Below are 24,325 nucleotides of genomic sequence, written 5' to 3'. Positions count from 1 at the left end.
AAAACGCCATTCAGAAAGACGTAAAAAGAAATACAATAATATATCGCTATTAGATTTCGAATTCAGCCAATATTTTCAGCACCTACGAGTCACAGATACATGACATAAAATAGATGGTGTGTATAGGTATTTATGAGTTATAAAGACATAGTCACTCCTAGCGGCGGTCGATGGTTTATTTGGTTTTCTTAATCGATACACACTCGCACACGCACACGCACACACACATAAACTGCAGCAAATCTCGGTGTAGGCGCTTACGACAATATATACAGACAGTAAAAGCTATGGTTATTATTACTTAAGCCTATATTTTATTATATTATAGTGAACGTGAATAGCGAACTCACGTACTAAATACTACTATACACATCACTATATATATATTTATATAAATATATAATAATATTGCATATTATTACGTCTATAATCGCATAACTGTGATCTGCTCATTGTTCGGGCACGAGGTCGGCTCGCGATTGCGGGATCTATACGCGAATTTTCAAGACTTTTGTGAACCACCCGAGCTGTGCCCGGTGCATGTGCACGACTATGAGCCGCGGAGCTGTGTACACGCGTACCTATACACAGCACAATATAATATTATCATGCGCGCATGATGATAGTAACAAATAATAATAACATAATACGAATATTACCGTCCCGTGTTGCGTAATACGCGAAACAAAATAGCCGCACACCACCCCCGCTCGCCGTTGTGGTCACATATTACAGGTACAATATTGTAACAGTACTCAACGTCGGCTTAAGTATAATATGTATGTGTACATATATATATATATATACATAGTAACTTATTATACGCGTGTGCGCGGTCGGTCGTCGAAACGTCGTCAACGTTCGTGCAACGGCTCCGAGCACGCTTTTGCACCACCAGCACACGTCCACCGCCGACCCAAAGTCGTGACCTTTGCGGGTCACCGACAAAATAAAAGAAAGAGAAAAAAATGAGACAACACGTATTATTATTGTTATTATAATATACGTAGGACATACGCGACAAAGAGCTCTCATGTGTGCGTGTGTGTGGTTCAAGTTCCGCGCGGTCGTGCGGCGGAGTGGCGAAACCTCTTTCGGCCAAAAGGGTTGCTGCGTTTCGAGTGTGTGTCGCATAGTGTATATAATATACGCACACACAATACGTCTATTTAATAATGTATATTTACAGTATATATGATATAATAGAGTAGACGTTGTACGTTATACGATATATATATATACTTACGATAGGTATACATGTATAGGAGGTATATTCGTATATATATAAATCATATATTATGCGCAATAACGCTATGTTTTAATAATATATATACAATGCAGCATGTAGTATAATACGACGGTCGACAGTGTGCGAGATCTGTGTAACACTGAACAGATGGAGTAGTAGCTGCGCAGTCTTTATGTTATGCTTAAAACAATATTGTATACATATACACAGTATGATAATAATATATAATGTAGGTACACTCGACGAAAAAAACAATGGAATTTGCCATGTACAATGTATATATATGTACATTACAGTGTGTGTGTGTGTGTGTACAAACACTTTAAATCTAGTGTTGGCTTTTAGCAAGTATATAGGCCGAACTATAATCGAGTGTATACAATGTGGTTGCATGTACTTAAATTTACTTTGATAATATTATGTACGGGGCGATTGTTTTAACTCGAGGCGCTGTCGGATTTTGGCAACAAATCTCGTCATAATGTAAAATACTGTAGAAAGGTGTTGACGCACAGATACTTCAAATGTCGTATCAGCCAATGAGGTTTTGGCTTGTGATGGGTGAATTAAATTTTTTAGTAGAAAACTATAAACTTTATATCACTTCTTTTCTTCAAAAAAAACCTTAAACTCTATTAAAAGAACACAATATTATTTAAAATATTATAGTTTGGTAACTAAAAATTATAAATATTAGTAAAATAAGGCTCTATAGGGATCTATCCCTTCATCCCCCCTTAATTACGCCCCTAATATTGGTTGTATCGAACCAACAATTTTTGTTGTGATCTAATATTTAATACCAAAGCGCGTACGATATTTTTTTGTGAAACGCGACAGTTGGTTCAGGTACTTTAGGAGGATTCAGTGCTGTAATGTAAATTTAAAAAAAAAATCACTTTGTATAAAAACGTATAAATAAAACAATAAAAATAAGGAACTCTAGTATTAAATGGGTACGCGTTGTTGTGAACGCGGTCAATGTGCGTTCGCAATCATTAATAGATACACTCGATGTTACGAAAACATTGAAACGAAAACGATAGAAAAATTTCATCGTATAGGGTACAATAATGGTGCGCTGTGCTGTCGCGGTAGACTTATATTATAGATATATTTTGTACGGAGGTGCTCTCGAAAATTAATACGTACAGCCACGTTACGTAAAATGTAAAATTGTGATCATTTTTTTTTCTTTACAAAACAGTCGTCCGTGACGAGATGGTCGAAATAAATAGATGAAATATAGGTTCTCATCACAAAACACTTCATCCACTTTAATAAATGGTTACCACCGGTACAGTAATTCCCACGTCTGTACCGTCGTCGTTGTCGTACATTCTTCTCTTGTGGTGCTCTTTTCTCACATAATCGTTGTTAACGTCGTGTACACAACTTAATCTTAATGGTACACAATTATTTTTTAGTGAACTTAAATCATTCATAGTATATACCAACAACGCAGGACACATCGTTCTACGTTAATTACTTTGTTATTGAGCCATTACTAGATATACCCTATAATACGTTATTATATTGAATACTCCACATCGCAGTAAATGAGTAAAGTGTCCATCTAGTAAAAGTCGTTAAGTTTCGTTTAAACTTCGTGCATTGTACATTGTTTATTGTATTTACATTGGTTTTAACGGCAAATAAAAATTTAATACCCGCGTGGCTTGGTAACACATTATGATGGTAAAGCGAAATGTTAAAATTACATAATATCATTTCTTCCACTTGCCCAGTCAAATTTATTAATATTCGTATGATGTGTTTTGACCAAATGCTACGCCGGACCGAATAATGAAGTCGTATAACAAGATAAAATATCATCGTAATAATAATAGTTAATACGTATATACATTAATATTTCATTTAGATTGTGAAAGAATTTAAATGCTATTTTATCAAATCCGAAATATGCAATGTAAATTAAACGTTGTATTCGTTATTTATAAAGTAAAACCGTGATGTCCTGTATGTAACGGAGCTTATAATACGAGAATACAACAATTGCCTATATTTGTGTCAGCTTATTTCCATAAAATATGATAATGGCGTACCTAACAGTTATACGTCGTGTAGATAATAGTTTATAAACACGTCGAGCCAAAACTGCACGAGCGCGTTTGATATTTTATACTGCTTTTCAAAATTGTTGGAAAACCACATAAAAAATTACAAAATTGTGTAGTAAGTACTACATCATAATAATGTAGACGTTGACGTTAAAAGTTAAAAAAAATAAAATAAATATTTTAGTATTGTGTTGGCTACTATACATCATTGTGTACCTAAATATATATATGTATATAATTTACCGCACGTAATAGTAATCAATTATTAATTCAATAAAATATTGCGGGGTATTATATTTCATGTTTGCGACATTATAATACCTTGACATTTAAATTAAATCAAATTAATCAAAACTCAGAGAAATAGGAATATAAACGTTTTTCTCGGCGTATAAATGAAGTAATAATATAAAAAAACAAACAAATCTCATAAGACACATAAGATATACATTTATCGTGTAAACGCGGCTCGTGGTATGTACCTACCTATAAGAACAATCTGCATATGTAATATTATCATTTATCTATTTATTTGTATTATTATAAAATATCTATTAAGTAACGACGAGTTAAAAACGAGTCGGTTTTTCGAACGATATCATATCTGTCTCTCTCCCCTTTTCGACGACCAACGTCTGTGTCCAAGTACCGAATGGGAATGGTACGTAGCACGTATTAACCTATAAGAGTACAAGACCTCGGCCCGACACTGCATGGGCCCTCCTGAAATCTCGAATAACGCTACTATAATAGTCATTAATTTCTTTTGTGAATGCGCAAGGCGGCGGCGTTTTCTCGTCTCGCGGAGCGCCTTACAAGTTACAACACAATAATATATATATATATATATATATAAAATAATATCGTATTATTATATATGTACACACACACACACACAAATATATGTATTATTAGTCTGTATATTATATAGGTACTCGTCTGCTGCCAGCTGATAACGTAGCGCTGGTTCGATTGAATCAAACGCGGCGGTAACTATATCGTGATACCTATATACGAGGTACAACCGACCGATTATTCAATACCCGCGACCGTTAAACACCTGAATAAAATATTCACCTTGGCCAGATTAAAATATGTATTCATATTACCATCATTACTATTACCACGCGGCGCGTACCTATTATATATATTATTATTATACGTAACGTGGGCGGTAAAAACAAAAATTAATGTTTCTACTCGTGTATAATAATAATGGTAATAATATATAGGTGTACATATTTACGGACGTTTCCAAATGCCTGGCATTCTTTCGTGAGTTTATTAAGTTTCTATTGGTACCCACACCGAAGCGGCAGTCGCGGGTATACCGCCTAATATAATATTATTATATATTTTATACGGTATATATGTCGTGTGTATATAATATATCGTGTGTGTGCGCGTTGGTATAGCAAGTCACCGCAGCACATATGTAATACCGTATAACATATTATATATTAGAACCTATCGAGTCATATTATTATAGGATGTGCATGCGCTGCAATGATATCATATCGCGTACCCTATAGGAGGCCTCGAATTTCGTTTTGTGTCGTACTTAAATGCACATAACGACCGCCACCGCGGCCTGTGTGCAGGCGAGTGTGTGTAGGCGCGAGTATACGTGTGTGTGTGTGTGAATGTCTATTTTTTATTGTAATCGAATGCATTCTTCGAGTGTTTTCCGTACGACGTTCGGTCTCGGCCGTACTACGCGTCGAGAAGACGACGATGCACTGGCGCATAGTATAATAAATATACGATTGCATTATTAATAGGTAGGTAAAGTCCGAGAAAGGTATATTATAAACACGTACTTATAGCTGCGCCCGTTGAATTCCACAGCGGCCCACCGAAAAGGGTCGCGTGTGTCTTCCGCTGTATTGTCCGCATTAAATGTATATATATATATACGTATACAACGCATATTATACATATATTATGTAGGTATTATATTATTATATATTATATTATATTATAGAGGTGTTGGTGTTAAAAAAAAAATACCAACCGACGGTGGAATATGTGGTTAAAAAGTACCTATACGATTCGTTCCACTCGATTTGTCCACATCACGATGTTAATTATATTGTATAATATATTCAGTTCGGACGCCTCTCGTATATAATAGTTAACAATCGCACCCATTTTATACGAGTGTGCGTCTGCTCGTATAATTTCGTGACATCCAGGGACGATCGCTCTAATAATATTTCCCGTATACGATTATTACGAAACGTCGCGTACCTATATGCTTAGGTACATGTATAATGTACATTATTGTGTCGTATTTACGCTCGAAGCAGCTTAATGATCCACGCCGGCCGCGGTACCGTGTCGAGTCTTAACGATATATATTGTAAAATGTTTTTTTTTCGTTAGTTTCATCCTATATGACGGAAGAACGTGAATCGTTATCACGCGAAATCTACAGTAGAAATTTTATCGATCACTTTTTCTTCACGGTTCAGAGAAGACCCGGCAAAAGAACTTGAAACTCGGGCATTTAATTTCTATTTTCTGATAATCACGTGGGTATTGCAAACGTTTACCTATACTTTCATAAGATTTCGTAAGTATTTTTTATAATATATTCCAACGTCTCGTTATCACACCTAGAATCTGGATAAATGTACCAAATTTTATATAATATTATTTCAAATAAGTGTATACAATTTTAACCATATTGTCCATATTAAGAATAATACATTGTGAATCCTCAATCTTATAAGTACAAAATTGTTTATCGAGCAACTCACCGGAATATTTTCCAATGCTTAGATTTGTATATAACCTAAGAAGTGTCCTGCAGTGGATAAACAAACTTCAATCATCCGATTAATAGAAATTGTTAAATCGGTTTGAAAAAAATACCAACACATAAAAACTCCTTAAGTTATATAAAAATCTAAGGATTTTAAAATATGATCCTTAGGTTGTAATACAAAATACTTGCAGAATTTCAATAAAATAATTATTAAAAGAAAAATCGGAGGTGACATGCTTTGTAATTTGTTTATATAAGTATATTATTATATACGTATTATTTTCTATATGTCTGATTGTCTATCTAAGACCATCACGTATTCACGTGTGACGCCACAAAAATACAAAATACGAATGGCGTTCGTTTGTGTATCAGCCCCCGGTATACTGCAGCCATAGTAGAATAATGAAATACCTATGTCCTATAGAACCTATATTTGGCACACGCATAAATATAATAAAATACAATATACAAAGGCAAAATAGGTATACCCACTATGGATCGGAAATCGGAATAAAATGCGACCTAAATTTCTTTTCATAGTTATGATATTTATATACGTTCGCGTATTGTATCAAATTATTTACGTGTTATCGATTTGTTGGATCATTTGCTTTTTTTACGCGCATTGTGACGACCAACGTGTACGGTACAAAATGATCTCCTACCATATAACAATAATACATACAGTTCGCCGATATTTTGTCGTGACACTTCGTGTAGCACGGGACCGACACTTTCGACACTTCTACGTGTTACCGCGCAAAAGAGTACCATACGTCGTCAGACGTGTCCGACGTCCGAAGGACTGCAACTGTCAGAGTCGCATAAGACAAACGCGGTCTATATATAAATTATGTGTGCGTGTGTGAGTGTGTATGTGTAACTTCAGTCTCCAACATGCAGTGACGTGCATAAATTAAATTTAAGATCCCTCGCGAGATTCACCTATGTAACACGCGCGCGGCTATAAACGACAAACGGCAAGCAAGGATAACAACGATTGCTATTCCTTTTATATACATATACGTACACATTTTATATTATGTTATTATTTATTGTACACTTATAATATAACATTAATGCACGTTGGTTCGAGGAATTTGGCCTGTACGGGTCACAGTTTTTTTACAATCGGTTTATATTGGTACAAACGGATGATTTTTATCGTCAAAAAACAGATAACTTTTCTGACGTACAACTCACGACTATACGAATTGGTTTTTATGTTCTATATAATATGACGTATACTATAATAATGTTATCCAGTATATCCTAGCTAGTATAGCTAGCCTAGCACGTATAGGTATACACGACAAATTATATTACCGTCACTTCATTCGTCTCGGCGTATCACGATGGTTATTACTTACAAATTAAAATATGACTATGTTGAAATCATAGAAATGTTGCCTATTAAATATAGCAATATTTTTTAACTAGTTCTTTCAATTTTTATATACAATTTATTTTCTTATTAAAACGATTTACATAATAACAGAGAAAATAAATATTATATATTATTATTTGAAATATATATTTATAAGTATTATATATTTATATAATAATATAACGACTTCATAAAATATTATTTTATTAAGTCACTACTAGTATAGCATATTTATGTATTATTTTTATAGATAACGCAGAGGGAAATGTTAAGTAATAAGTACAAAACTCTATTTTAATTTAAACTTAAAACAGTTGATTTTATTAATATTGTTGTTCATTAATTTTGACTACGATAATTTAGTATTTGTTATATTTTTATTTATACATTTTAAATAGGTGTCTATAGGTTAGATTTAATTTCACAAATTCGATTTTTTTTTTTAAATAAAAAATATTAAAATTTAGTTTTTGAGATTCTGGTTTGGTCTTATGCCGTGTCCAAGATGTGCAAAAGATATGTTAAAACTATTGTGGTTGTTGGTAGAATTCTGAGGACAGTTTTATAAGACACGTTAACGTCAATGGGTCGTATACTCGTATCAAACGTTATTAATTTTTTTTATTATTCTATACTATGTTTTTTTTTATATTGGGATTTGGGACTCAGAAATCACGAATAAAGAACCACGGACAACTATACCATATTTTATTACACGTTTGATTTAGCTAGAGTTTTAAATTAATTTTAATGTTACCTTCAATCTTTTGAGATACATTATTATTATTAGGTAATTTGTAAGTACATATACAATATTATACACTATATATATAATATACTACATAACCTAGCAGCGAACGTGATGTACAGCACCGTGCGAAAGTGTGTCAAATAATGTCAAATAATCTTTCTCTAATTCTTTTGTTTGGTGCAGAGGAAGAGGTGTGTCTGTGTGCGTATACATATATGTGTGTACACAATACGACCGGGCTAATTGAATCCCACGTACCAATTTTAATTACACGCGCATACATGTGCACGAGAGAGGTTTCACTATTACGATCTTTGCCGGGGTGACAACGGTATGATATATAGGTGTAAAATGTGAAAAAAAAAGGATTTTTACACCTACTCTGGTCCGGCGCGTAGGCATAATGTATACACTCGCGAGAAATTATATTTTAAGAAAATCGACGAATGACCGACCTAGTCATTATATAATATTATTATGATACACGTTAACCGTACAGACCGGCGGGCAGCTTGTAATGTACATTATAAGCAATGTATGCGCACACCACTCGTCGACGACAGTTCTGCGCAATGATCGCGATGATTATTGTCGTACGAATAGTCCGTCAAGTGAACGCGACCTCGGGGACCCGTCCCAGCGTCACTTGCACGCCCTTATACCACCGAGGCGTATCATATAATAATAATATTATAATATTGTATTGTAATTCGTTATTTATGTATTATTTCTCCCGTGTACGCGCAGCATCACACATTGTACACCGCATACCGAGTACGTGTTAGGAGTTATTACTTATTAGCAAAACGTCGTAGCTACGTTATTATTGTTGTTATTAACAAACCAATATATGATATTATACAAATGCATAGTACGCGTACCACTCTGAGCTGATGGTGGCCAATAACTTGTGTGTGTGTTTGTGTGTCGACTTATATCTCACCCGGGCAGACGCGTATTAAGTATATATATATAAACATGCTATACCTATACTGTAACATGTGGTGGCGCCAACGGGTTACGCCATCGCGCGAGACGATAATATAAAAATATACGACTGTTTCGACGTGTGCGCAATTTGCATACAAACAATATTATTACTGTAAAAGCGATTGTAAGCATCGCGACGCCGTCCTTAACTTTTTAACTAACGTGGACGATCGCTTCGCTTCACGTCTATGTACGCATATATATAGTATAATATTAGTACCAGCATAGAAAGATAAGTACCTATATATATATATATATATATATATATATGTATACTTTAGAGTTTAGAACGACACGAGTTTCAACGCGCATATGTATTTGAATATACATATGTTGACATTTTATAGCCTTAAATGCCATAACAATCATGGTTATGACTAAAAGAAAATATATTTTTTTATACACAACCACTTATAATTTGCTATCCTAAAATATAAAAAAAAGAGTTGACCGGCACCCCGCGGTTTTGAGGGACGCTCCACGAAATTTCCTTGACACCCTCACTCTTATTTATTATTATATTATTTTACTCATCCGTTGATCTATATAGTCAATATTACATAACATTATATTGTCATGGATTAAACACATCAATTATCGTCGACGAAATCGTCTTACCTAATATCGCGTCTACAGGAATAATTTCCGCAAATCGAGTCACGCAACGTCCGCTGCTACAGCAGCATTATATACGTCCGCGACGACGCGCATGAATTGCATATACACTGCAACGCTTTGTATAAGGTACGTATAATATATTAGTTTCCCTGTTTTTACGACAAACATTATCCGTGAATGATATTGCAATGTTTTTCGGAATACACGACTCACGAACAGTATAAGGTTCATCATAATATGAATGGCGTAAACAATTGTTTCGTGTGGTGCAAATGTGCAACCGACAGTATTTACTTTCAGTATATTATAATATTATATTATTTACATAATAGGTACACGCGTACCTCTAACCGAATATCGTACATGAATACATGATGCATAATATATGCATAATGAACAGTGACAGTTTTCATTTAGACGCTCGAGCCTAATTATATTGCCGGCTTTATAATATACACAGCTTATCATCAGTCCGTTTGTTATTCAAATTTAAAACGTACTTGTCTATACACTACGCGTTACACAATGGCGGGTAGCTATTGTTTCACAGAGTATAATACTATTAGTTTATTATTACGTAACAGGTACAATGAATATCGGAAGTGAATATCAGGATATTTTGTCGAAAAAAAAAACCAAAAACCGAACAGTAGCTATTACCACATTCATAATATACTCCTCCCCATGTTGCTTGCAATGTACAATAAAAATGTACTCTATAATTATTATAATATGTACAACGTGTACATGTATGTTATATCGATATGCATAATATTATGTCGGTACGCGTGAACCTATTCACTCGTGTCTTGAACGTCATCAGGACGACGACGATGGAAGTATCGTGGCTGGTGGCAAACTTGTTTTTTGGGGAACGCAAGACATCAATTTTCTTTTCCATTTCAATATTATTGAATACTTGTATGCTTTGGACTACACGATTTTGTTGTTCGCCGAATTCATTATTTATTATCTCTATATTTACCCAAGTACATATTATACTTTATATAATATTATCATGTAGGAATTCACGGGAACAGGAAGAACTCATATATAATATCCACTATTATTAGTGAAGTAACATATAATTACGGTTAAATTTAACAACGAGGCTAGATTACGAACGTCACACAAACCATGTTTAGACTAAACATGAAGTAGAAATAAATGTATACAAAATAGTGAATTTAAGCTAAAATGAGAAAAAAATACTAAACGAATACATCTGAATTGAACTAAGTCTTGAGCAATATTTGTAGCTCTATTACTCGTAAATGTTTTTTATTAATGCAATCTGTTGATTTCAAGCCGTGGGTGCATTAAATGCAAAAAAATCGAAAATTCATATGTACGATTATCACATGCCATAAATTAATTTTACCACAACTTTTTGAAAATCGATATTAATATATCAAATGGAAACCAATTAAATTACTTAATGGAAACATATTTTATTTGTTATACTTACGTTTTTAATATTTACATTAACCAATGTGATCGCAACCGCATTTATAACATACATAATAATAACAATACTGGACGATTATTTTATCAAACAAAACTCATTATTTCAAAATCTAAATAAATCTAATAGATATTTAAATAATGAGTGTTTGACAAAATAATCGCCTAGTATAATACATAGTATGTATATTATACATATATCCTTAGACCATAATTTGAAATTGTAACATTTTCATGTTTCATATTGTTTTTGACGATTGGTTGCTTGGTATAATTTAAATTTTACACCTCTGGCACACAATACAAAAAGCTTAAACTATACGCCATATTGCCACAACAAAGCATGCGCTTGATAAATCGTTTTGAACGATACCACAAAGATCGTCGTTTTCGATTGTCCGTTACAGCTAAACCGTGACTTTCAACATCAACTTCTGCCATCTGTTTCGCTTTCGTTGTTACCATAATGGAACGCGGCGTCTTTATCCCGGATTCAAAGGGCATCATAAATACCATGTTTGGCGCCGAGCTACCTCTTTTCAGTAGATTTCCCAAATCACAACTTGCAGCCATATCCAGTCCGGGTAGGTTTTTTTTGACTAGGTATTATCTATCATCGAGGAGCACGGGGTATCGACACCGGATGCACGAATCACAAGTACAATGTTCGGCATTGAGCTGTATCCTCTTTTCGAAAATCGGAAAAGCAGACAACACCACTATCTCAGCTCCAGGCGTCGATAAATCGGCATCGATGTGAAACCTCTGGCGAATAAATCAGTGCGAGAGTTAATTTATTAATTATATCGATGCAGCGTAAAGTCAAGAGTAACAATGTTGAAATATTTGTCAGGCAGAAATTAATAAACACATTTTAACATCGGAAAATCATTTCCACAACAACAACATTGCTATTCTTTTTATGTCAAATAACTTTATTTAATATTTAAATTAGAAAACAAAAACCGTGCCAAGGAATGCGAAACCTAGTAGATTGTATAATTCAAATATATTATGTAAAAATTATATTAAGTAATTTATTTTAGATTATAAAAGTTGTTATAGAATTGAATAATTTTATCTACCCATATTGACTTTATTTAATGAATACGTCATTTAATAATAAAATATATAGAAAAAAAAATGTCAAAAAAGGGTAAAAGTACCTTCTTTATGTTTGTCTGTATAAAATATAATAAATATACGTTAAAAGTTTCATGTACGCAGGAATAATATTTTTAAAATACAAAAAAATAACTAAAATCATATTCTGCGATTAAATACCTAATTTCGTATAAATTTGAACTTAAAATTAATAATTACGATTTGTAATACATTTTAAAATCTTATGTGGGGAAATTTTATAAAATTATTTGTAAATATTCAAGATTTTGACAAATTCTATTAAAAATCTAACTTTAATTATTTAGAAAATACGATTTACAAATATATATTGTAACTATGTATTTTTACTATTTTTTAATTGTTAAATAAATAGTATATAAGGAATTTTGTATTACATTTTCAATACTTATCGACATTTAAAGCAAAAAACAATTATTGAAAACTTCAAATATCTATAAATAACTAAAATATAGTCAATTAATTATTTTTAAGAATAACGTTTTACTATTTACTGAAAAGTTTTGACCTCTTTAAAGTACGAACTAGTTCCAATTTGGTATCTAAACCCACTCCCACTTTTGAAAATTAAAGCATTTTATCAACAACTTATCGCGTAGGTACTCATCCGACATCGACACAAAAAAAACCACATCAATATAAAATCAATACATTCATCGCTCCGCTCAGAATTTAAAATTCAATTTTTTCCAATCTGTGCTTTTGGCAAATTCTTTGATCTCTTCATTTCTTCAAAAACGTTTAGCATTGCCGATACCTCGGAATTAAAAGAGAATTTTTAAAGTTATAGTAAGAAAAATATTACTGTACCATACGTTTGTCGTTGATATATAATAAAAGTTTATGCTATACCTACCAGATATAAGTATATAACTATCTGCAGCCTATATAATTTAAGTACTGGAAGGTACCTACTAGAAAAAGTATAAAATAATATTTTAATATAAAAACTATAATAATAACTTATTAATATAAAAGTTTTACTTCAAAGCTATCTTTGTGATCGTAGAACACTGAACACACATAATATATTATTGTATTGGATAAACGCGTATATACATAATATATACGTGACATAACACAATATTACTTATTATATTCTGTACTTTATGACGTATGATGAGATTGGGTTTTTAAACATATATTACAATTATATAAGATGTATAATATTGTAATGTGAACTGTTAGTTTCATATCGTTATACCCTGCAGGACGCTCGGCGAAAAACTCTCGGTTTCGTTCGCAAACCGTCTCGATGTAATACCGTCCGTGTTGGTGCAGCGACATGCATATACGCACGGCCCATATACACTCGATTCATTATTATTGGAAATCGACTTTGCGCTCGCCTCGGGCCCCGTGACGCTTTTCTCTTATAATATATCTACCAACAACGTGCGCGCGTATATTAATTATAAAATATAAATATGCACGTGCACATTGTACGTATACCTACGCAGTACGTAAGTACAACAGCCAGCACACTTACGCAAAACCAAATATTTATTCTACCGCTCGACCACCGCGCGCCATCGGTGGAAACACAGTGGCGGAAACGAACGATGAGGCTGCGAGGACAATAGACGGCGACGCGACGCATGCAAGTCGGTTCAGCTGCAATCGTCCCGGTCGGGAGGCACACGCATATATAGCTAGGCATAATAATATTATATTATATACACGACGACGCCTTGGCAGCTGTGGTTAATTGAACTGTCACTTCGTTCTCCGGGCAAATATAATAGTGCGGCGCGTGTACAGTCGCAATAAGTCCCCGCGCGCGCGGTAGTCGGCATCGTGTGTATATATATATATATATATATATATAATATATATAGGCAGGTACGTCTTATAATAATATGTAGTCATTTGATCGAATAATGTATATATATATATGTAGTTATTTTTTACGAGCCGACGTTTGTATTTATTATTTCGATCTCGGGTTTCGAGTCTGATGGCACGATATGTTGACTATCTTGTATTTTCCATAAACATATAACTAATATAGGTACGGACCAACGTATATAATATAGTTGTTTGGCACAGTCGATTCACGGTTTACGAAATAGTTATTCGAGGGAAGATAATACTGCACAAACAAATAATCGGTAATAGTTTTTAGAAAAGCTTATAGTCTAGAAGTTAAAAAAAAAAAAAATTCTGTTTGTATTATCGGTTGAAGTCATATACTTATTGAGCGGAACTTTTGTGATTTTATGTCTACTCGTATTTATTCACGATAAAGAAAACGATACAATTACAAGCTTCCACATAATATTATTGTATTACAATATAATATTATAATACGCACACCGATGCAGAATTAATATGGTATTTGAATCCTATACCCGGTTATCCACTGTTCGAGTTCCCTGTAGTTGCGGCATCTTTGACATACGAGTCGCGTAATATTATAATCATCGCTGTACACGTATAAGACAGACGTCGTCACACGATTAGTTTCAGCGTTTCCGGCGTCATGTCGAGTCAAATTAATCGCGAAACGGACGCGTTCCAATTAAATTTTTTTTTCCATATAAAAAAAAAAAAACCTATGCGTTACATTTCATGAAATGCGTCGATTCTCCGAACGCCTCGCGCCTGTTGCTTATCATTACGTTACACGGTCACCAAAAGGTGACAGCTAATAAGTATATTATATTATATTATTATTGTCGTCGGTATCTCAATAATGATATCCTTTTCGCCGATGGTTTCTCCGCACCACATAACTAATAGTCCGGAAATTCTTCTATGCTATCGATGATAATAATCGTCGTCGTATCGTTCTTATGCGTTTTACGTGCTACTGCGGATTAATCATCAAAATATAACCGCACGTTCATCATCCTACTCGAACAAGTCGCAACGTTCCACGTCGATTTATAGTATTATTATTATTTCATGTCGAAAATCAGTGCAATAATAATATGACGAAGTTTAATAATTGCGATATCACGTTATATAATAATATTGCATGCGCCGATTATCATGGAAATATTCGCGTGCCAGTTTCTTAAAACCACTGTGAAAACACTAGTGTATTTGTGTGAACAAAATACCTATATTATGTTTATATAACTAATTTATTGTTTACTTTTTTCAGATATTCATTTCGAGTCTTGTTAGAAATAATAATACCTATTGCTACACAGTGCATTTGCATTACCGGATTACCTATAACAGTGTACAACTATAATATCACTTAATCCAAACAAATTTATGTTTTTCTTGCAAAATTATAACGAGTAGGTACTTTATCGACGAATGATTTATAAATATTTACGTTATAATATGCATATTATGTATACAAGATTTACGCCTCTTAGTTAAAAACATAAATTCCCGAACTTTTAAAAATTTTACGATATAATAATACTAAAATATTTAAGTGCCATCCGGAACATTCAACAAATTCTTCATAATAACAATAATATCAATTATTAAACTATTTAAACTTAAAATGGTCTGTGAATTTCAATTTCGCAATTTCGCTACAAAAACCGTGTACATATAAAATGGCAATCGTTGATATCTTTTTACTAGGAATTTTAATTTTTGAGAAAGAGAATTTTCTATACAAAATATAATCAAATATTCACATATGTTTCGGTTTGTTCTTTATTATAATAAACTCGAGAACGAAATAATAGAAATATAAAATTTTATACTCATCAATTTATTGAAAACATTTTTCAATTACAAATTACTAATCGATTTATGTGTAGGTACATCGTATGTATATTGTGAAATACTACTTTGACGACGTATCTACCTACCTATAATTAATTTCGCGTCGTTTATTCTCTGATACGACCATTGTTATGATACGTATTAATGAAGAAACACGTCTGGTAAAAAAATGAAAAGTAAAAAAGGTGCGCACATTAACAATTTTGCGCCTACCCATAATTTAATAGATTTTTCTTTATCTTTTTCCTTTCAATTACAACAATAAATTATTATAATTACGCAATAATACAATAAACGTACATTGTAGTTCGTCGACTATAATATAAGACATAACATAACTATTTATTATTATTATTATTATTATTACTATTATACATGTATTCTAAAACTTGATAATTTTTTTTTCCCATCGGAATGCCAATCGGTTTTAGTTGCATTATAACTAATGATTTGTACATGTTTTTCTACCATATAGACATATGTTATAGTGTTATGCACCTATATACAAACGATGCAACTATTATTGTTCCATGGCAATCGTTATAATATTTTATTTAAATAATAGGTATATTAAATTTAAGGAGGCATGTATGATTCAATAAACATTTTAAAAAGTATTCATCTGGGGGTTGTATTGCTAAATGGCAAGAATATTGGACGTTGTAAAACTATGGTAATTTCCTTGTATAGACCACATGAGAATTAATATTTTATATTCCTAATTTTTTACGTAATACCTGCTTTATTTTAATAGCAGTTGAAAATTTAGAATTAAGTAAAAATAACAGTTTTTATCCGCACGCAACAACATCAGTTCTATATTAAGTATATGCTTAAATCCGTATGTTTTGTGATTTTTCGTTAGCATACATAATACATTCTTTTACTGCATATCTTGTAAACGTTTATTAAACTCGTTTTACACGAAGATTTTGATCGCGGCCTGAAAGATTCTTGATGCTTAGGTGTTGTATGTATAGCAACGATTTTTTTTATTATTATTATTTATATTCGACCGATTAGAATCATATTTTTACTTGAATAATTCGTGACCATTAAATATTAAACTAAATTATAAACTAAATGTTTACTCGCGCTCTTTTCCCATTTACTGTCGGCCTATGTCAGATTTTACATTTTTTAGTTCATAAAATTCTACTAGTTTGTTAATGTTATGATATAATGTGTATGTGAGTGTTTTTTACGATAGGACCCAGCATTATCCGTGAGAACAATTTAAATAAAATAAAACTATTGAATCCCACTGTTTATACGAGAGATGCGTATATTATAGTGTTCATCTACCACACTCGAGCCTATACTGAACAGAAATAGTTTTATTGTTTTTTTTTTCTCAGAATGTTGTTTACATTTTATCGGCCTTCAACTCTGCGCAGATAATAACGTTGTTTAATTAAAAGAAGATCATCATTCATTGCTGCGTTTACCGAAATCGATAAGCACGCGTGGTAGAAATCGTTAAACTCTGCACAGTGCACACTGTGTAAGTTTGTTCACATGTCTCGTTGACAAAAACGTCAACTATTTTTTAATTAATTCACTGTAATAAACAATATAATATCAAAGAATAATAGAATAATTATTCTGTCATTATATAGACGCGATGACGATAGTCTTTGTAAGAAATATTTTATAAGTGATCATTGACCGCGTGAGATTTGTTTTTAATATTATAAATGTCCATAATTAAAATAATCAAATTATTAATTTATAATATTATACATACAAGTTTAATAACTTTAACTTACAAGGTATATTTAATTTAATTTTTGATAAACAAATACAATAAAATAAATTTAAAAACATATTATACAAAAAATAGTCGAGTACAAAATTTATCGATCATAAAATATATTTTTAACTTGATGGAAAATGATATTTTTATTAATTTAATCCTTAATTTTAATATCTAATCAGATAGATTAAATTTTACTTGTAGAAGACATCCACATACAAAAAAAAACTACTCACCTTATATTATATATTTAAGTATAGAAAATATTATCTGAACAATAAAATATGTATTGATTTTATTCAAAAATTAAATCACAGCCGAGAGACTTAAATGGAATTGTTAGATGTTCAATGAACTATGTTATGTATCTTCTCCCTTGATATATTGCTTCAAGTTCTAAGACGTATCGAATATAGCCTGAGTAAAAACGCCACGCATGTATAATATTATAATAAGTATTGCGTTAAATAATTACGAATTGTTAGACATGAAATAGTTGACTTAATAACAGTTTATAAGTAGTATATAAAAAAAGACAAAAACATCATTAAAATCGTATTATATATGCTTGAAAACGTTTAAAAATATTTAATCTGCAAACATGTAGAGAAAACCACGTAGAAGCCGGTGGCAATGGTGGCATACTATATTATGCATAAAATATATCATATAGGAATATATTATTGTATATTGTATTATTACCCACGAGTAATAAGTATACATTACAATATAATTATCTCTGTGCCTTATCAAAGCCGGAAGAAATCTAGTAGACTTATTATACGTATAGGCGGTAGTAAACTCCCCGAGTAGGATAATTATTATTCAAAATGGCTAATAACAATAATAAGTAAGTAATTATTTTTATAAAATCGTCCTACATAGACCAATCTAATAAATAATGACCGATGTCTATATTTTCGTTATTCGTCGTCGTTGCGTGGGCGATTAATAATATTATCTAGAAAAATATATTTTATGAATTTAATAAAATATTTAGGACCAGTCAACACTAAAAAAAAAATGTATAAAACAATTCACATGTCATAAATATATAACATATTGTCTCACTGTTATAATTTATTGTTACACCACTACAGTTTATTTTTAAAAAAATCCAATAGGTACTTGCATTATTGGTGAACTCGGAACTTATATAATACATATAAAATGAGTATTGAAGTGGACATTTATAATTTAACCCGTATAAAATGAAACCTGATGTAACTTAATCGTTTAATAATTATTTTTATAGCATTTAAAATTAAAAATTACTGTATAACACATTATTTTTTACATACTTTATCATTTTAAAATATTTGTTTATGTAAACTACAAATCTGGTATTTAAATTATATACACACGTATTCAGATATATACCTATAAAGTTACTAAAACGTTTGTGTATATGTATGTATAAATAGAAAAAGGCCATTCACCAAGCGTGCTGATGACCCCCTTTTTTCTTCAATAATGTAATTATTCCAAATCTGATTTTTGAAATTCTTAAATGTACTTATAGATGAAATCATTCTTAAAAATTCTCGAGATTTATCGTATTATACAAGTATCATGTATCATGTAAATATCCAAACTTAAATTTTTCAAATAAGAATTTCCTCTTCTACTGTAAATTATTTAACGGATATTTTTCTGAAAATGTTGACGTATCAAAGTCGAAATTCAAACAAATTATGTGTATACTTATGAGCTTGTGCACTAAAAATAATATTTATTCATAATAATATGTTTAGATGGAAACTATTGAGATTTAAAAACTTTAGTTATTAATATTAATCTAACAATATTTATAATTTACGAATATGGTCCAAATATAATAATGAAGAAGGACTAGATTCAATGTTACATCTATTTTATATTTTTATGAAACCATTTTTAAGGACTATTATCTTTTATATTTTAATAACTGAAAACTACTCTATCAAATTTTGAATTAGATATATCAACATTTTCAAAATGACTAGTCATTTTACAGCAAAATAAAGGATTTCATTGAAAAACAGAAGTTTGTGTGACCATAGTAGGTACATTATTTAAGTAGTAAAATAAATTTCGAGAATTTAAAAACAAAATGTACTTTAAGTATATTTAAAAATTTAAAAAATCAAATTTTGAAAAGTTCATTGTTAAAGATAAAATGGGGGTGAGCATACTTGGCAAATCACAGTGTATAATATACTGTATTGTATCAAAAGCGTTCTCGTTCCTAAAAAAAAAAATAAAGGAAAGCAACGCACGCGCGCAACACTCGACTCGCTCACATATGTGTCGAACACTCGAACATTAACTATTTTAGGAAACCATAACTTCCAGGTGTCGGTTGGGCCCCATTAAATCGCATGCAACCAATGCTGTGCAGCCGGTCGCAGCGTAGCACTCGAGTGATATTATATTAATTTATTGCACTATAATGTATGAGACATGACCGAACTATAAATATTATACTGTTCGCAGCGCTCGCGGTTTGCGCGTGTATTAACACTATATACATAATCATTTTTCGTCGTTACACAGGTATCATTGTAACCATTATTTCGTTGCACACACCGTGTCACCCGTTCAGTTATCGATGATCGATGTGTGTGTGTGTGTGTGTGTGTGTGTGTGTGCATTATATTATTATAACAACACCGATAACCACAGCTCCGACTGGCTGTTATACACAACTATATTATATACATATGTATATATTGTAATATAGCTACTCGTGCTGACGTGTGCTCAGCAGTCGGCACTACCATACCACGCTCTATAATCACCCCGCAAGAAGTCGACGACAAGTTTTGACCGAGTATTATTATTATGATACACAGTATAATATAATATATTGTAGGCACCAGCCATAATGTATTTTACAACACCGTTGGCGTATCGTTATTATACAGTATATTATGCTCATATTATATATGGCCACGGCAATAATACTATAATTATTATTAATGCGCGATATTAAACGGTATTATTATTATTATTATTATTATTATTTTAAGTATATTATAATAATATAATAATATGTATTATAAGTTATTACAACTGCGCGATCGGTAAATGCGTCCCAGTGCAGACGTGCAGTGCGCAGGCTGCAGTGTAACGAGTGTCCCAGCTGCTGAACTGCGGAACCACCTGACGTTTCGAACTAGGGGCCCGCGTGCGGCTCCCTCTTCTAAAATTGAATATTTTCCTAAATTAAATGTGATTTTGTTTCACAATACCTACGCGCGTCCGTAATATGTACGATGTATATTATGTACAGGAAACGACAAATTACAATATCCACTGAATATTATAATATTATCATTTAATACGTGGCGGGACGGCGGCAGACGTTATTTAAACGCAGTTGTGGGTAGAAACCCATTGGCTACGAGTACAACAGTTATTGACTAAGTCAAAAACGAAACGTTTTTAATTTAGAAACAGTCAAAATACAGGATCCGGTTTTTTTTTTTTTTAATATTTCTTCGTTCTTTACTCAAATGTCAATAAAAATAAATAAATGCAATAAAACATTGGTGCACCGGGATTTAGAAGTGGAACTAAATAAGGAAGACAGCAATAATATGCTTACCAATCCTGGCATTATTCGACCGTATTTATCAAATACAAATCGTATAAAATAAACTCTTTATATATTTTATAACTCTCTCTATAATATATTGTTTTATAAGTATCACTATTTTATTAACGTAAAATATTCGGTTTTTTTTAACCACAAAACAAATAATTGGAATTGCTGTGCAGCCTAATAAATTTCTATGAGCGTCGTTACGAAATATATATATATATTTTTAATGCCTTTATTCAGTTTATTCACATTTGAAAGAATTATATGAACACCTTCTTTCGAGATCGCGGAATATGCCAGACCAGATATAATACTTATTGTAATAAATAATAATATCGGATTTCGGTCGTTGCTATGTACCTGCATGATTATATAACATCACTCTCAAGTTTCTTGTTTGAATAATCCGAAGAGTTACTGCGAAAACACTGTGGAAAAGACTATAAAATGTTTATGATAACATGTTATCGTCTTTTAGGATTTATATGGCGATTTTAATTATTTTACGGTGGCTGTTGATCGTCGCCACAGATTAATCGGAAATTGTTGGGGAAAAAAACAGAAAAAAAAATCAAAACTAAAACATTATCACCCCATCGATGGTATCCGATGTGTAGGGTTCGCGCATTGTTCACCCGAATCCGCATTATCCGAAATAGGGTCAAGATACCACCCTACCACCACCACACACTTTTGCACTATTATTATACTCCGACACGGCCGAATCGGGATGCGACATCTGCAGCAGCGATAGAAGATTCCCTCGTATACCTATTACATATAATATGTATTATATTGTATATATGTGTTTGGACGAGATCGAACGCACGTTTGATTTACAGAAATCGTCCATTGTTCGCAGTGCAATATCGTCCACGTCAGCCGGAAACTTACGAACATTATACAAGCGTGGCCCGACTATTATTAATTATAATAAAATAAAATATTATCTTGTATATACACCTTAAGTCATTAACCTTAGTATTACGATCATGCTAAACAATAAATTAATTCGTAATTAGTTATAACTACTAATAATTATAGTCAAGTTATAAATCGATATATTATTTCATTTCTGGTAGGTAGAAAGGTAGTTTAGTAGTTATGCGTATAATAGCAAAATCACCTTAGAAAATAGATTTTTTGAATGCAGTATTTTGGAAATTCAAATTCAAAAATAGCAAAAAAAAACAAGTTGTTAGTCTGATAGTTTGAAAAAATTGTATGATAATATTAAATATGGTGTTATCAAGTATTGTACATTAAAATACGCAGCATGAAAAGTACATTCACCAAGAGTTAAAATTAAATCCAAACGTTCGTGCTTTAATTTTCTCTATATCCCATAAGGTTTTTTAAAACCTCTGACAAAAGGATAAAAAAAAAAAAAAAAACCGGAATCCATAATTGGATTTTTGAAATTCGTTTATTCGAAATCATGCCTAGTACTGTCTACGTACCCGGACTGCCGCGATGACTATATAATAATATTATAATATCACGTTTTCGTGCAACCACTCTCTAAATGTTTACATTTCCTTCGTTGTCGTCGTCGAGGTTGACGGACAATTTGAAGGAGACATCGACGGTGTATATTGTTATACGATTGTTTGCGTTGTGCGTACCTAAATACAATATAATATATAGTATATGTAGATATTATACATATATGCATACATGCATGTTAATATGTTATCATAATATATATTATTATAATAAAATAATATATATATAATATATTAGCTGAGTAGTTGTAGTTCGCTTTTCGTTTTATTCTCTGAACAGTATGATGGCGGGCGACGTTTGAAATTTAAACGATTAATATTATAATATATATATATATACATATAAATCGGTTAAAAATATGATTTCGAAAAATGCAGATGAAAGCAAAATTGAATTGAGTGAAAACGCAGTACATGCCTATATATATATATATTATTCGGTTTAAATGTTTAAAAGTAATATACAATGTTATGTCGTGCATATATAAATATTATATAGTTATCTCGTCGATCATTTATTATAATATCTTATATTATATGATATTGTACGATTTATATTATTACAAGCAACACTGATGTGACATTCAACGAGTCTGTTTTGTATAGATACCTGAGAAATTATAATAATTTTAAATATTATTTGGCAAAATGTCAAATTGTGTTTCATCGCTCTATTATAATTTTTGTCCTCCAAACACGCTTAATGTACTATTTGGTATTTTTTATACTCAAACGGTATTGCAATTTTCTTACTGGCTCGAGAAGTGTGTAATATGTAAAATGGCGGTAAGAGAATCTTAATCATAGAAAGTTGAGTTAAAATAAAATGTGCACGGTAATATTAAAATGATAATCACTTTAAAAATCAAATACATTATTTAGGTACATATGGGTTTTTTTGCAATAAAACCAAAATAAATTTAAACATTAAAGAATAGTATCTATGTAAAAGTAAAATACAATTTATAATATAAGTAGGTATAATAATTGTAATTGTTTATGGTCAAAAGTTAACAATGATAACTTATTATTAACAAAATATTATGTAAATAATTAATATTTGATGTCTAATCCATTATATTATAATATAAAGAATAGTTTTCGTCGACGAATAATATACTTTTCAAGACATGTTTATTGTCAATTGTCATATTTAATTTTTGAATAAAAATCAAATCATCGATGTGCCCTTATAACAGTAATAGTCACTATAGTGGGTGGACCTCAACGGGTGACATACTACTCGTATAATGTTTAAAAATAGTAACCTTTGGAATTTAATAAAATATCATAATAAGTTATTTCGGTTCTACGACCTAACGTATG

Source organism: Rhopalosiphum padi, chromosome 1 (assembly GCF_020882245.1).
Source record: "Rhopalosiphum padi isolate XX-2018 chromosome 1, ASM2088224v1, whole genome shotgun sequence".
NCBI lineage: Eukaryota > Metazoa > Arthropoda > Insecta > Hemiptera > Aphididae > Rhopalosiphum > Rhopalosiphum padi.
Note: the sequence above shows the minus strand (reverse complement) of the source record.